The following is a 13,591-nucleotide window of genomic DNA, read 5'->3' as shown; positions in this document are numbered from 1 at the left end:
ACCGGCTCGATTTGTAAGCTATATTTCGACCAAAATATCATATAGGTACCGTAAAGTAAATTAAATTTAAATTAACAAATTTATCTAATTTTTTACTACATTATTACAAATCGTTGATAAAAAAATTAAAAGTTATAAAAATATGGGATTCGAACCCGGGTCCTGCATAACGAGTGTCGAACGCTCTGCCTCTAGACCGCGGTTATTACGTATTCGACCAAAATATCATATAGTCAAAATATCTAAAAGTCGCAGCACGAGAGCATTTTATCACTTTAAAAAAAATTATTATTAAAAATATCACAAAAAGAAAAAAAAAAGTTTAAGCGGGGATCGAACGTCGGTTCTTCACGACGACAATCGGGCGCTCTGCCTCCAGACCGCGAAGCTAAGTTTGGAGAGTGACCTAAACTAGGTATATAATATTGGCTAGGCTCCTATAGCGAAATGATCACGGTTTTTCATGACGGTCATGAGTTGGTTTTACTCCGGTCCTCGAAATTGCATAACGCGCGTAAAGAAGTTTCACTTCAATAATACAAGAACAACACGTCAACTCAGCAGAGATCAAATGGGAAAATAATTCACCGACTCCAGATATTTTCATATCAGAGGGTTCGGCTCGGTAGAACTCCTAACAGGGCCTATAAATCCTACTAATCCCTCAGCATAAATATTTAAAAAAAAAATCGTAGGATACATGTATGTATTTAAAATGACTTTTATCTTATTATTAAATATTTTACTAATATTGTTTAATATTCAGTTTAATAGTTTAAGGTTATATCATGATTTTAAATTTTTTTGTGTAATTTTCGATAGCTCACTAGATATATTCTGTTTTTAAAATCCATGTGAAATCCCGGCTGGGCGTACGAGTGAAACCAAAAAAAAAAAAATAATTATCTACCCGTATATGTTGTTAATAATGATATCCGAACATTAACATCGAATCTTTTCACTGTTATAAAATTTAAGCCTAGATAGATATATGCGTATATATTATAATTAAAGAAGTGTAGACAGTGAACATATTTTCCAGTGGAAGAAATGCTTTACACGTGTCACCTATGTGAACATTACAGCCACGACATAACTGGTAAATCTCAAACCCACGTATTTCGGTAAACAGATATTTTCCCAATTTTCTCTTTATTCAGTTGTAAAGAACAAATTTGTACAGAGGGGCCTTATACTTACTCGCAGATAGTTTAGTGTTGTGGTTTCAGAAAGAAGACTTGATAATGTGGGTTTATTTTAAGCACTTGTTCACTGTGCTTTTTAAACGGGAAACTTTATATTATTGAAGAAGATAAAAGTTATTCCAATAAAATTTAAAAATTTATGTCATCGTTGAATTCGCAAACAAGTCTTTAATTAAATTGATTTCTAAGTACTTGAACCTAACATAAATTCGTTTAAAGAAAGTAATTGGATTTATAAATCTGATAATTGTACAGTAATGTTCTTTAACGCTGGGCTCTGCAAATATACTTACAAAGAAGTGGATCTTTTAAATACATTTTTATGCGAATCTCGACCAATTGTTTGTTCCACTTTTTCAAGTACATGTTCAATTTAAAAATATTGTGAAATTAGTTTTAAAAAAAAAATCGGGTGAAGCCGAATAATTGTTTTTAATAAGTAATTATGTAAATGTTGTTTTAATTTATTTTTAATTATGAAATCGCGCAAGAGCCCCAACTGTTTGGGGACAGTGAGACTATGGCATCCCCAATCGGGGAATGTTGTGCCATTTTAATTCTGAATAGTTCTTAATACAATAAATTATTTTTTTTAGTAATTTATTAGATAACACCAATAAATCAATTAAAATTAACTTGTGTACGCCAGGATTTGATCCTGTGACCTCCAGCCTGCTATTCGAGAGCCTAACCCTTCGACCAAGTTATATGGTTTAAAAAAGATGAAGCTAAAGATGACTATTCCTAAAGACCTCAAAATTCATAGAATACACTAATAACTTAATTACTCTGGTTCAATGAACTCAAATTTGCTTTGAATTTAAGTGTTATTTTCAAAAATGGGTTATTTATTTATTCGTTCGAAAATTGTTACAATAATTACAGTAAAATCACAAGCAGCTCATCTCACTAGGGAATTTCTGTGTCCAATTGTGCAGCTTTATAATATTCTAAACTTACAAAATCATTACAAAAGTAAGAACTATAGTTATTCAAACTAAAATTACATCTGGGCAGTACATTTAAAGTTGGCAGCAATAACATTTTTATGACTAAATCTAATCTAATATATAATATAAAGAAACCCGTGTTTCCCTACCCGCTTAATATTCATCACAACCAGCCACTGCCACCCACCGGTGGTTATGGTGGTGGATGGCCCTTGGTGTCACATCGAAAGTAAGAGAGTTTGGTGGGGTGGCTGAGAGTGGGTCGGTGTGGGTGAAGAAAATGTCCTTTCTATGGGAAGGACGCGAATGCTTATGATTATTTGAGAATGGGTCCGCCGAATGTGTCGGTGTGTCTGGAAGGTTCCAGAAAGTTCATGAAGATGCTCGATTGTTCTAGAAGTTTCTCGAAAGAGAAAGGTAAAGAAGGTTCTATAAGGTTCCAAACTGAGTAGCGGAGTGTGTCGATGAGCATAGAAAGATCCGGAAAGTTCGTGAGATTTTGAGAGTTCTGGAAGGAGCCACAGCAACGCATGGCGGGGTACAGCTAGTAAGTATTACAAAGTAACAGTCACGGCTTATCAGCCACATTGTGTGAAGAATACAGACAAGTGATAAAATACCTACCCATAATATAATATTTTTAACAGAAAATGATTTTAATTGCTACTTTTGGAACTGATTTGACAAGAGTTCAACTCTTTCGTGAATTTTCACGGGTCTGCGCTAGTTATTTACTAATTTCCTAGTGATTAATCAGAATTTTCGAGATATTGTGTCGCTCTCCATCAATATTAATTTTCTTAGTTTTAAAAAACGCATTATTTAAAATATTTAGTTAATTTAAAAAAATATATTAAACTCATTAAAATGATTATTTGTTATCTTAAAACCACTAAACAATGGTTGATATAAGGTTATTATTTTAACCAACGGATAACGATAAGTAGTATGATTAATTTACGGTTTTCTCTTTTCTCTTAGATATGTTATTTTTAAAATTAAATAATGTGTGTAATGATTTTATACACGTGCGGTAATGAGTAATTACTGCTGATAAAATATGGTTACTCAATTATTGCGGTAATATTTTTGATGATCAAATGTCTTTGATTATGTATGTTATGACTGTTTTTTGTTGATATTTTAGAATTGATTACTGATGTCTTTTCTCTATTATGATCTTGAAATAGAATGATGATCTACATAATATCAAAACGACACACATAATGTATGATAGGGGAGACCGGGGACAATAGTACCAATTTGACTTTTACCATTTTCTACATCTTAGGTATAATGTTTATGAAAAAAATGCTCATACTGAACGGCAGATAATTTAGCTGTCTACCAAATTCCTACTATATTATTTTTCTAAATCTTATAGAAATTAAGCTTTAAGCGAATGAACAGGTCGGGGGAAATGCTATAACTGACCCCTACCCCGGGGTTAGTTGTACCAGTAGCGGAATTCAAATTAAAACGCAGAATTTATGGATAAAATTATTTAAGTTTAATAATTTTGGTGAGGAAAAACAGTTTTGTTTGTTGCTTTATTAAATTACTATTCAAAATGTAAATTACATTGAATGTAATACACAATTTACCTGACTACTAGAAAACTCTTATAGAATTCATCAGTTGAAGTGTTAACAAGAACCTTTACTATTGTCACGTAATAAAATGACAATACAACTTTATATCAATTCCATAGCATGTTTTAAACTCAAGAAAAGGAGAAGAAAAAATATTTAAATTTTTTATGAAAAAATTGTGGTACAATTGTAACCGCGGTACAATTGTCCCCTAACAATATGTATATATATATTTTTTCCAATAAAAATATTTATTCTTTTTGTATGACAATACACAACGAACAAATAACTACACTGGCTCAAACTTTGACATATTAAAGTCTTATTTAAACTAAAATAATTATAAACTTGAAACCACAAAGTACACATATTCAAAAATGACTTAGTGTTGAAAATACAATACAATCATTACAAACAAAACAGCAACAAAAATGGTGGCTTCTTGATTGATCGGTCACCTTCTAGGTATAGATTATAGGAACTATAAAACCACAAAAAAATAAAATTAAATAACAAATAATTTCTTACCATATTATGGGAAGTAATAATTATACTACGGACAAATAACCATACTGGCTAAAAATTGTACATGTAAATTATTTTTACGAACAAATTACAACTGTACACTGTAAAGCTATCTGAAACGTTGCCTAAAACAGGAGGCAGGGCAACACGGCACAATACCCCATAAATAAGTCACAATAATACCTAATTTTATTTATTTTAATACCTAACATGAACATAAGTGTGAAGTTACAGGTATAAAGTGTAAAAAAGTATAGAGTATTGAATAACTAATAAAGTATAAGTAGTAATTAAATAATATATAAAGGCAGGTGTAAGAAGTAAGAACAAAATAATTATTATTGTGTTATTAATAATTTTATGAACATAGAGATCATTGACATGGTAATTTAATCAACATTAACATAAATACATAAAGTGAAAAGGGTTTGGACATTAGAAGTATAACGGACGGGCATGCACTTGAGTTTATGACTTGGGTGCTGTGCTCACAGATTCTTAAAAAAACCTAGGGGTTAGTTGTAGCACGGGGTCAACTGTAGCACGGGGTCAATTGTACCGGTACAATCATCCCCGAAAAAATCGGTACAACGATCCCCGAGGGGTCATTTTAAATTAAAACGCTATTTTTTGGTTAATCCCTACTCACGAACGCTTCAAAACCCTCCCTAAAATAAACTCAACTGTGCAAAGAAATATGTATATAGCAAAATACTAACAAACAGTACATAGTAATTGTAATATTAGAGTATGAACGCAATCGAAAAAACTTACGTTTAGGCCTCAAATGTTTTTTTTCCAATTGCGAACGTCCGGGTTCCGCTATGTACCGCGAGCTTCTGACGATTGTCCGCACGTGTGAGGGCTATTGCCTGACGATACATAGTATACGTACCTATTATAGTTAGGGAGTTATTCGCCTAGGTACAACTGACCCGTGGTACTATTGTCCCCGGTCTCCCCTAAGTTCAAAATTATATATATAAGTTCAACATGCCAAGATACTGCCAAAGTTTTCCAAAAGAATGGCGAAAATGAATATAAAACGTCTATGAAATAACTTTAATCAGTAAGAAAAGTACGAGGAAATTGAAAGAGGGATTTAAAAAGTTTATAATTATTTGCAAAATTACTCAATTTTATAAAAACCATTATTGCTAATAATAGTTGAGGACGATGAAAATAAAGGCAGTTTAAAGTCTAGTTTTGAAGATCGTACTTTCGGATATTTTTTTTTTTTTTTTTTTTTTTTGACAATTTTTTTGATACAAACAGGTACACACATAATTATACAAAACATAAGACAGTAACAAAAAATCCCACAAAGGGAAGCCTGTGCGTGGGAATTATAAGTTATGTATTCAAAACAGTGGTGGTTAAATAAAGAAAACATATATAAATATAGTTCCTATAGTTAGATTAATATGATTTTACTTGAGTTTTTGCGTATTTAATAAAAAAAACCACCAGAATATTTCAGAGACTGTAACTAAATTCCATCCAAAAACACAACATTTTATGTTTATTTTATTTTGCAAATTACTCGTCTTTATAATATTATTCTCGACAGTTTATCCATTGACTTGAACTCTTTCATCGCCTGCGATTACCTTATACCTGCGTTTTAAATTTTATAGCATCTCTTTGAAGTGATGTGAGTTGGAAAGTATTTCAGCTAATTAAGTCTTTAGTTTTACTTAAAACTTCATTGAGTTATCATCGAGCTAAAATGCTCGCTTTAAAAATATCCAACTGAAACAGGCTATATTTTCATTAGTTTATCGTGTCGTGTTTATGTTCAAATTCAGAACCGCATTTCTACGCGAGAGGCGAGATGAACTTTCGATGCATCAATGTTATAAAATCACAATCATCCGTAAATAAATCCCGTTTTCATTTCTGATATTGGTAACGGTACAATGTTTTTAAGGGAACTACGACAACAATTTTTCCTAGAACTCAAATACCTACATCAAGTACTACCTATTCTGCTTTGAGGTAAGCATAATGGAAATAATTAACTTAAAATAACTTCCATTGTTGTAAATTGTTTCGGGAGGGAACGGGTGATTAGAGTTAGTCAAGATATTATGGGACACATTCCCTTGTTGAAAGATGTCAATAAATAACGGAAAAGTATTAGTCTTAGCAGTTATCATTAATAACATGAAAAATGAGTGGATCAGAAGAAAGGCAGACTTTACCGATTTTAAAGTAACAATCTCGCAAGGTTAGTGTGAACATGCGGTGCGGGCACATATCGCGATTAATAAATGACCGTTAAAATATTTATTTAAAGAGGAATTTCAACATATCAACATGGAAAAGGTATCCATCGTTGTGCAAAAGATTGGCTGACGACATAAAGAATCGTCGGCTTCTTCGTATGAGAGGGAGCCGTCAAGAATCAGTCAAAAGAGACAGCAAGAGACCTGTATGTATATAGCAAAACGCTAGATGGTATACGAAGACAAATATTCATTGTCCACGTCCACAACACGCCACAGAGTCAAAAGGGCAAATTAAATTTTATGAAATCAACTGTGAAAATAAAAGTTTATTCGAGCATTCCCATTCAAAAATTATTCCATTTGCGGCACCAAGTTTCCACCAGTCTATAAGAGTGGAGACACATTATTCTATACGCAACGTGGCTTGACCTATTTCAGCATATCGTTCGCTATATACGACTAATGGGAATGTCGAGCGATTTTCAGAAATAGGCCAATTCACGTGAATATAGTGCGCTTGTAGCATGGTCTATCACTGGCTTAATGATATAATGATTATTTCCGTTTGAAATACCGCGCAGCCCATAGACATATGAATATTAGTAGACCTGCCCTAAGTGATTAAAAGCGTATTATCCCCACTCCCCATACCGGTTCCATTGGAGCCGGCTGGGCTCGCGTATGGCCTCAAGTGAAATTTGAAAACGTGACGTCATCATTCTTGTGCGAACTATGGTCGAGGCATCATCGGTTCATTTTACGAAATAACACGGCAAAATGTTGACTTGTACTATGAAACCTTGTAAAAATAGATGTGAAAAAGAGAATAAACCCAATTGTCGTATTACATTCGATAAATAAGCATTATTTTACTTTATTTTAAGCATATTCACGTCGTATAATATAGATCAGTTTTAGAAACATATACTATCACATCAAGAAACGTCTGGACGCGAAACACAAAGCTGGTTGGTTGCTGGGAAGTAAATTATGAACATTTATAAAAGTGTCTTAACTAAATACTTAAACGAAATATTCGACTCTGAAAATAGAACCGAATTTTTTTGCCGAATTTGGACTTGGCAAATTTGTTCATAACGTGGCGAGTAATTTGCGCTCCCAAAATGTCTATAAAAATGTCTATTCATTCAAAAGCAGATTTTACTTTTAAGAAGTAAATGGTGATATTATAATGCGAGATGCATATTTACTGTCAGATTGATTTATTGACGAATCACAGTCAGTCTTACGCCCTTCGTTCTTCAACAGTTGATTTTACCCCTCGCCATTATCTTCTCGTCTATTAATTCCTATGTCTGTGGCGCAGCCTTAATAATGAAAAATATTCTATGCCTCAAGTGATTACTTATACATTTATAAAAGAGGATTGTATTACCTGTCGGTCACAAATCATTTCATACATTATTTTTAAATTTTGATTCGAACGTACTAACTACTTTGAAGAAACTAATAGTTCGCTTTAGGGTGCTCTCCTCGAACCGCGCACTCTCCCTGGCTCAGTGCGTTGTGCGGCCTAAGTGGAGTAGGGAGTAGCCATTTATCAAATCTAAGTGTTGTCACAGTAGTCTGTATGTGTATATTCTTGCATGTTATGGGTCAGCGCAAGGACAGGGGTAGACAATCTAGAGTACAAGAACACGAAGAGTTAAGGAGCTTTGTCCTTTAGAACTATTAATGAGCGGATTATTGTCCTCAGCAATGAGAGAATGATTGAAGAAGAATAATTCACCATATACCGATGAACAGAACAACAGAGATAAATATCATCGAAATCAAAAAGGATAACTCATTTACAATTTATGAATATCCTTAATCATAACTAAGATTGTATTCTTAGTAACCGTCTCTACCGCATAATTAATATAATACAAAATGAATCACATGTCAGAAATAATACTTGTGCAACGATAGTTTTCTTTGCGGTTTTGCCACTCCTGATGGCGGAAAATTCATCATCTATCAAGCAGGTGGAACCCAATTAGTGGTTTTAGCATTTAAAAAAGTACATTAGGTATGAACTTAAGATAGTGTTGTCGATAGAATAGAAGAAGTATTTGATATAACAAACAAGTTCTTGACAAATAGATAGTGCAGAATCACTCGAAATAACACATATAATATTTAAGTATTTCATAAAACGTGTATCTAATTCATAGAAATTATAAAACACCAACATACCTTTAATACAAAGGCGAAACAGCTGTCAGAAACGGTTTTCAGGTTATTTTCATAAAATCTTGAGCGTTTTCATTACAAAGTAGTAAATCCATGTACTGAATCAAAGAAATCGGTCTACTAAACTGTTTTCGATAATAAGCCATCATGATCTATTTTTAAGTGACTGAATTGTGATGAACGAATCCTTTTTCAAAAAATTTTTTTTTCAAAAAAAGTGCTGAAATTTTCGCGAAAGCACGGTATAAATCAATGTTATTCGTAATTTGCATTGTTTTTATTTCCGACAAACCGAATTTCTTAATTTGTCCGCATGCAGAAATATCCATTGTTAAGAATCCCGAACTCCCTGATACTGTGCGCAGTATATGTAACATACAATTTCATTATTACGATATTCCTACTTTTGGAAAAATCGATTGTCTCGGGAGCATCTCTTATCCTTGTCTATATTCCTCTTCCTTTTCCCTTTACCTTCTTATTAGTTTTACGTACAAATAAATCTAATATTTCCCATTTAAAAGTCTTTCAACCTAGTTTAACATTATATTTATATACATTTTTTGTAATGAAAAGCTGTATGTTTCTTTTAAGTAAATAAATACATAATGCGAGAATAAACCGTGTGTAAGGTAATAAGGAGAAAACATAACTCTTACTAACAATTTAAATCAACGCGTAAAAAAATGCAGTGGTTTTATCAGCGGTACGTCATATCAACGTATTTTTTGCCAGGTTTCACATCGAGCAGAGTGGCGCAGCGGAAGCGTGCTGGGCCCATAACCCAGAGGTCCGTGGATCGAAACCACGTTCTGCTAATTCTTTTTTAAAATTATTTCTTAAGTAAAGAATTTTTTTAGCTCACTTCTTAATTTATAGTATGCATCATCAGCTACAACTTTTAAATATTCATTTTAGGTAGATAAAATTACGTTTGTGATTTAATATGTAATTCCTTTTTTTCTTCCTTGCAAGCTTATATTTTTCAGTGCTTTTCAGTGAAATGTTTTCGAATACATTAACACTCCACTGAAGCCGGGAAGTAAAAGATTATGGTAATTGTTTAGCCCTCACTTCAAATGTCACTAATTATATATATATATATATATATGAAAAAGTTGGTTTTGACAGGGAAAAATATTTTGCCTTGGAAAAAATTACGCTTAAAAAATTACCTTCAATCTCCTTACAAAATTTATTAGGTAATTTAAAAATTCTCACTACCCACAAATCACTTAAAAATACACTCATTTTCCATTTCAGAAAGTACAACGACCTTTGACGTAAAATGTCGTGATATTTTTAACCTGTGCAATGACAACAGCGAAGTTAAGAAAATTCCAGAAAAGTTTCAAATGAAAAATATATCGTAAACTTTATGTTGAGAATCAATTTATTCCAAGGCACAGCTCCGAAATGGTGCCATTCTTGTAAGTTGTAAAATACGTTAACGTTTGCTCATTCGGTAAAAAATTTTGAAATATTTTTACCTCGTGTCGTATTTTAGTCTTCCGCGATTTTGAGCGCCCTCCGTACTAAGATTCTCAATACTTTTGGAGATTTATTATATAATTTTATAAATTTGGCATAGAAAAGGGAAGTAAAGTATGCATCTAATAAATAAAAGTGTTCGTTAAATTGAAAGCACTGTCCGCAAGGGGACACTGTGCTTTAGTGGTAAGTATTAAGAGGAATAATCAGGGCCGTCCTATGCGGGCGCAATTGGAGAAGTCCGCTCCGAGCGCCGAATTGCCAAGGCGCTAAGGGGGTGATAATACCTAACATCTAACAATACTCACACATCAAACATGAGATTATTTTATAAAAAAACGGCGCTACACAAAAATACAAATCATTCAAATATTATTGATTACAGTGATTAACGTCTACTGGTTTTGACAAAGGACGCCAAAATTTTACTCGCGCCATACATCGTTAAAGTTTGGCTGTATTTTATGTTTTTACTGTATGAAGATTTTCAAGATTCTTTCTGCTTAGGGAAGCACAACATCTCCAAACGGAGAAATCTTCTTACAAAAAATAGAAATTTTGAAAAAAAAAAATTTGTCAGCGGCAATAACACAATTTTAATGTAAAATTTTTCACTATTACCACTCTAACTCACTGTAAAGTCACGAACCACCAGTTGTAGGTATCTACATATCATATTAAATAATTTAAAGTATGAAGAATCCTGAATCATGGAACCTACCTTTAACAATTGTTAAGTGTCCTGTTGTGACATTACTTCCAGTCTCCGAGTTAGACAGAAAAACTTAAGATGTTTTCTGCGTGAAACTCTGTAACTCAGTGTAACACTGTAACTCATTGTAACTCTGTAACTATGTGACTGAGGCGCTTCTAGTTTCCAGGTTCCAGGGAGATTTACGTACATGCAATAAAATTATTCAACGGAGAAGGGTAATGCCCCTGTTTGTCTGTTTCTCCATAGCAGTAAGTTGAAAACATTCTCGTGGAAGCTTTCGCAGTCATTTTTATCAAAAGGCGATGTTTTTCCATGTTTTCAGAGCAAAGTACAAATAACCTGTAAATCCTTAATGCGGTTTCCATAAAAAACTTACATGATATTATATTATTATTGTTGACTTGCAACACATGTGGGATGGAAGGGAATCCAATTCGTAAAATTCCAAAAAATCACGCACACCTTTAGGAGATGGCAATAGGGTTGAAATTCCCGGATAACACAGGCCGCCTCTTTTGACTTATGCTAAAATGCATATTATAATTTATTATACTCTTAAGAATTTAATTAGCACCATTATATAATAAAACCATATTCCAAAAGGGTAAGTACGAAATTTTACACTGCAAATCAATTTTTAAAAGCCTGATACTTAATTTATTTCTTGGGTTATAAAAATGTTCTATTAAAGCAAATGCCAAAATGTGTGATTCGCAGTATTTAATAAAATTATATTATTTCGGGCAGTCAAATTTTCAATCAAAAAGACATGGTTTTGCTTTGTTCACATTACACCGTCTTAATTAATTACGTTGGCATTGATTTAGATTTTTTAAATTGTTAAATATCTCGAGAGTTCCAACTGCTCGGAGGCAATGGAACAATGACATCCATCTTTTGAGGAATGAATGTGAGAGTGTGGGAGGAATAGAGGAGTATTTGGAAGTATTCGACCATTCAGATAAGGTCATTAAACAAAGCTAAACATAATTAATAAATTTGTTCCGGTAACCTAAAGGTTCGGGTTATTATTTTTAACAAAAGGAAGATTAAAAAAAAATCTATGAAATCCAACTTATCTGTCAATTTATTATATTAATTAATTTAATCTGATTTGTGTTTTCATTTTGGCGTGAAAATCAAAGGATCGTAATATATTAACATAAAGTTTAGCGTAGAAACGAAACTGATTTAAAATAGATACTTTGACCTAGAAATATATATTTTTTACATTAACCCCACACATGAGGCCTCGAGGAAAATAATTTCTTTCAGGGCGCATTGAATATTAAGGAAACTGTGAAGAGGGGTATTTTTAAGGAATGTTTGAGGGTTTTTACGGGAGTTGGATAGTAATCTAGAGGTCAGTGTGCCCAGGAGTGACGGACATATAAATATATCCCTCCCACTGCGGCGCAAGGCGATGGGTCGAGAGATCAGTTGGAGAGGTCAAAGAGTCTCCCTAAACCAGCCTTTCCCGATCTGGCACTCCAATCAGCTGGTCGGCAGGCCCATTCTGAACACACCTCACCCGATGAACCCGGGCACTCCTGTTAAAACACCAAACGTAGCGAACCACTAGGGCTGACCTATGACAGAGGTGTTGGTTATCCAATAAATGGTTCCCGAGACGGTGGTAACCAAACCCGCATCTCAAATATAAACATACGTAACACCGAGATAAATATTTATTTAAATGGAAACAAACAAAGTATTACCGCTTACCATTGATTACAAACACGTCCCATATGTATTTATTTAAATTCCAATAAAACTTTACTGCGTTTATTAACAGCAACATTATTTAAGCGTTACTACGGTTTTGCTGAAATTTATGAAGATTTAAAAGTGTTGTTAAATTTAAGCGCCGTGCGCTTAGTTGTAAGGTTACAAAATTATGAAAGTTTACCCGGTATTAACCCATACGGGTTTAAGAAATCGATATATGATAGACTATTGTTTAAGCTTCGCTCGTAAAAGGTTAAAGAAGCTTCGACGCTTAAAGCTCATTATTGGTATTAAAATTTAAGTTATGTTTAGTTTTAGCAGTTGTAATTCTATTATATTTTTTCCAACATAATAATAAAATTACAGTTAATTTATATAGGAAACTACTTGCAAACGTGTTAACCGTTCAGGGTGATTGGTTCGCTTTTGGTAACAACTCATATTGTTTCACAGAAATCGTTTTGTCGTCCTTACCGTTGTAGTAATACGTATGATCTAAACGGTGTTAGAAAGAGAAAACGCCACGCTTTATATTCAAATCTAGAATTTAACCACATAACCATTAAAATGTGCACATTTACGAAACCCAAGTTATCGACCACAATTTGAAAAAAACTTATGATCCGTCGTGATATTTTTATTAATTATTTTTTTTACGAAACGACCTAAAAAGTGAGATGACAATAACATTTGTAATACATTTGTTTAATAAAATAAGTATGTTTTCGTATATTTTTTCGTTATAAATAACGCAAAATGAGCTTTAAACATTTTTTTATGTTTTCATTAAAAATTTTAATATTAAAAAAAAATGTTTTTCCAATAATAAAAAAAATACAAGAGCGTATTTCATCGCCTTTCTAAAACTGCGTTTTCTTCGGAAACGTTCAGAAATATTCCATTTATTTGGATTTTTTGCAAAGCGGAAATATTATAAGAAGGAAATGAAGAAAAGGAC

At 32.9% G+C, this 13,591-nt stretch overlaps 1 non-coding gene across 1 annotated transcript; it reads left to right on the top strand.

The window, feature by feature from the left end:
* The first annotated feature begins 9,445 nt into the window (after window positions 1-9,445).
* TRNAM-CAU (transfer RNA methionine (anticodon CAU)) lies at window positions 9,446-9,517 on the top strand. The gene has a single exon. It is a non-coding gene; the product is annotated as a tRNA-Met (tRNA).
* The last annotated feature ends 4,074 nt before the right edge of the window (window positions 9,518-13,591 follow it).

The sequence above is a fragment of the Hesperophylax consimilis genome, chromosome 11 (genome assembly GCF_061612785.1).
Source record: "Hesperophylax consimilis isolate HC1 chromosome 11, BYU_Hcon_1.0, whole genome shotgun sequence".
NCBI classification, from domain to species: Eukaryota; Metazoa; Arthropoda; class Insecta; order Trichoptera; family Limnephilidae; genus Hesperophylax; species Hesperophylax consimilis.
The sequence above is the reverse complement of the archived record's forward strand: the minus strand, read 5'-3'. Positions and strand labels throughout refer to the sequence as shown.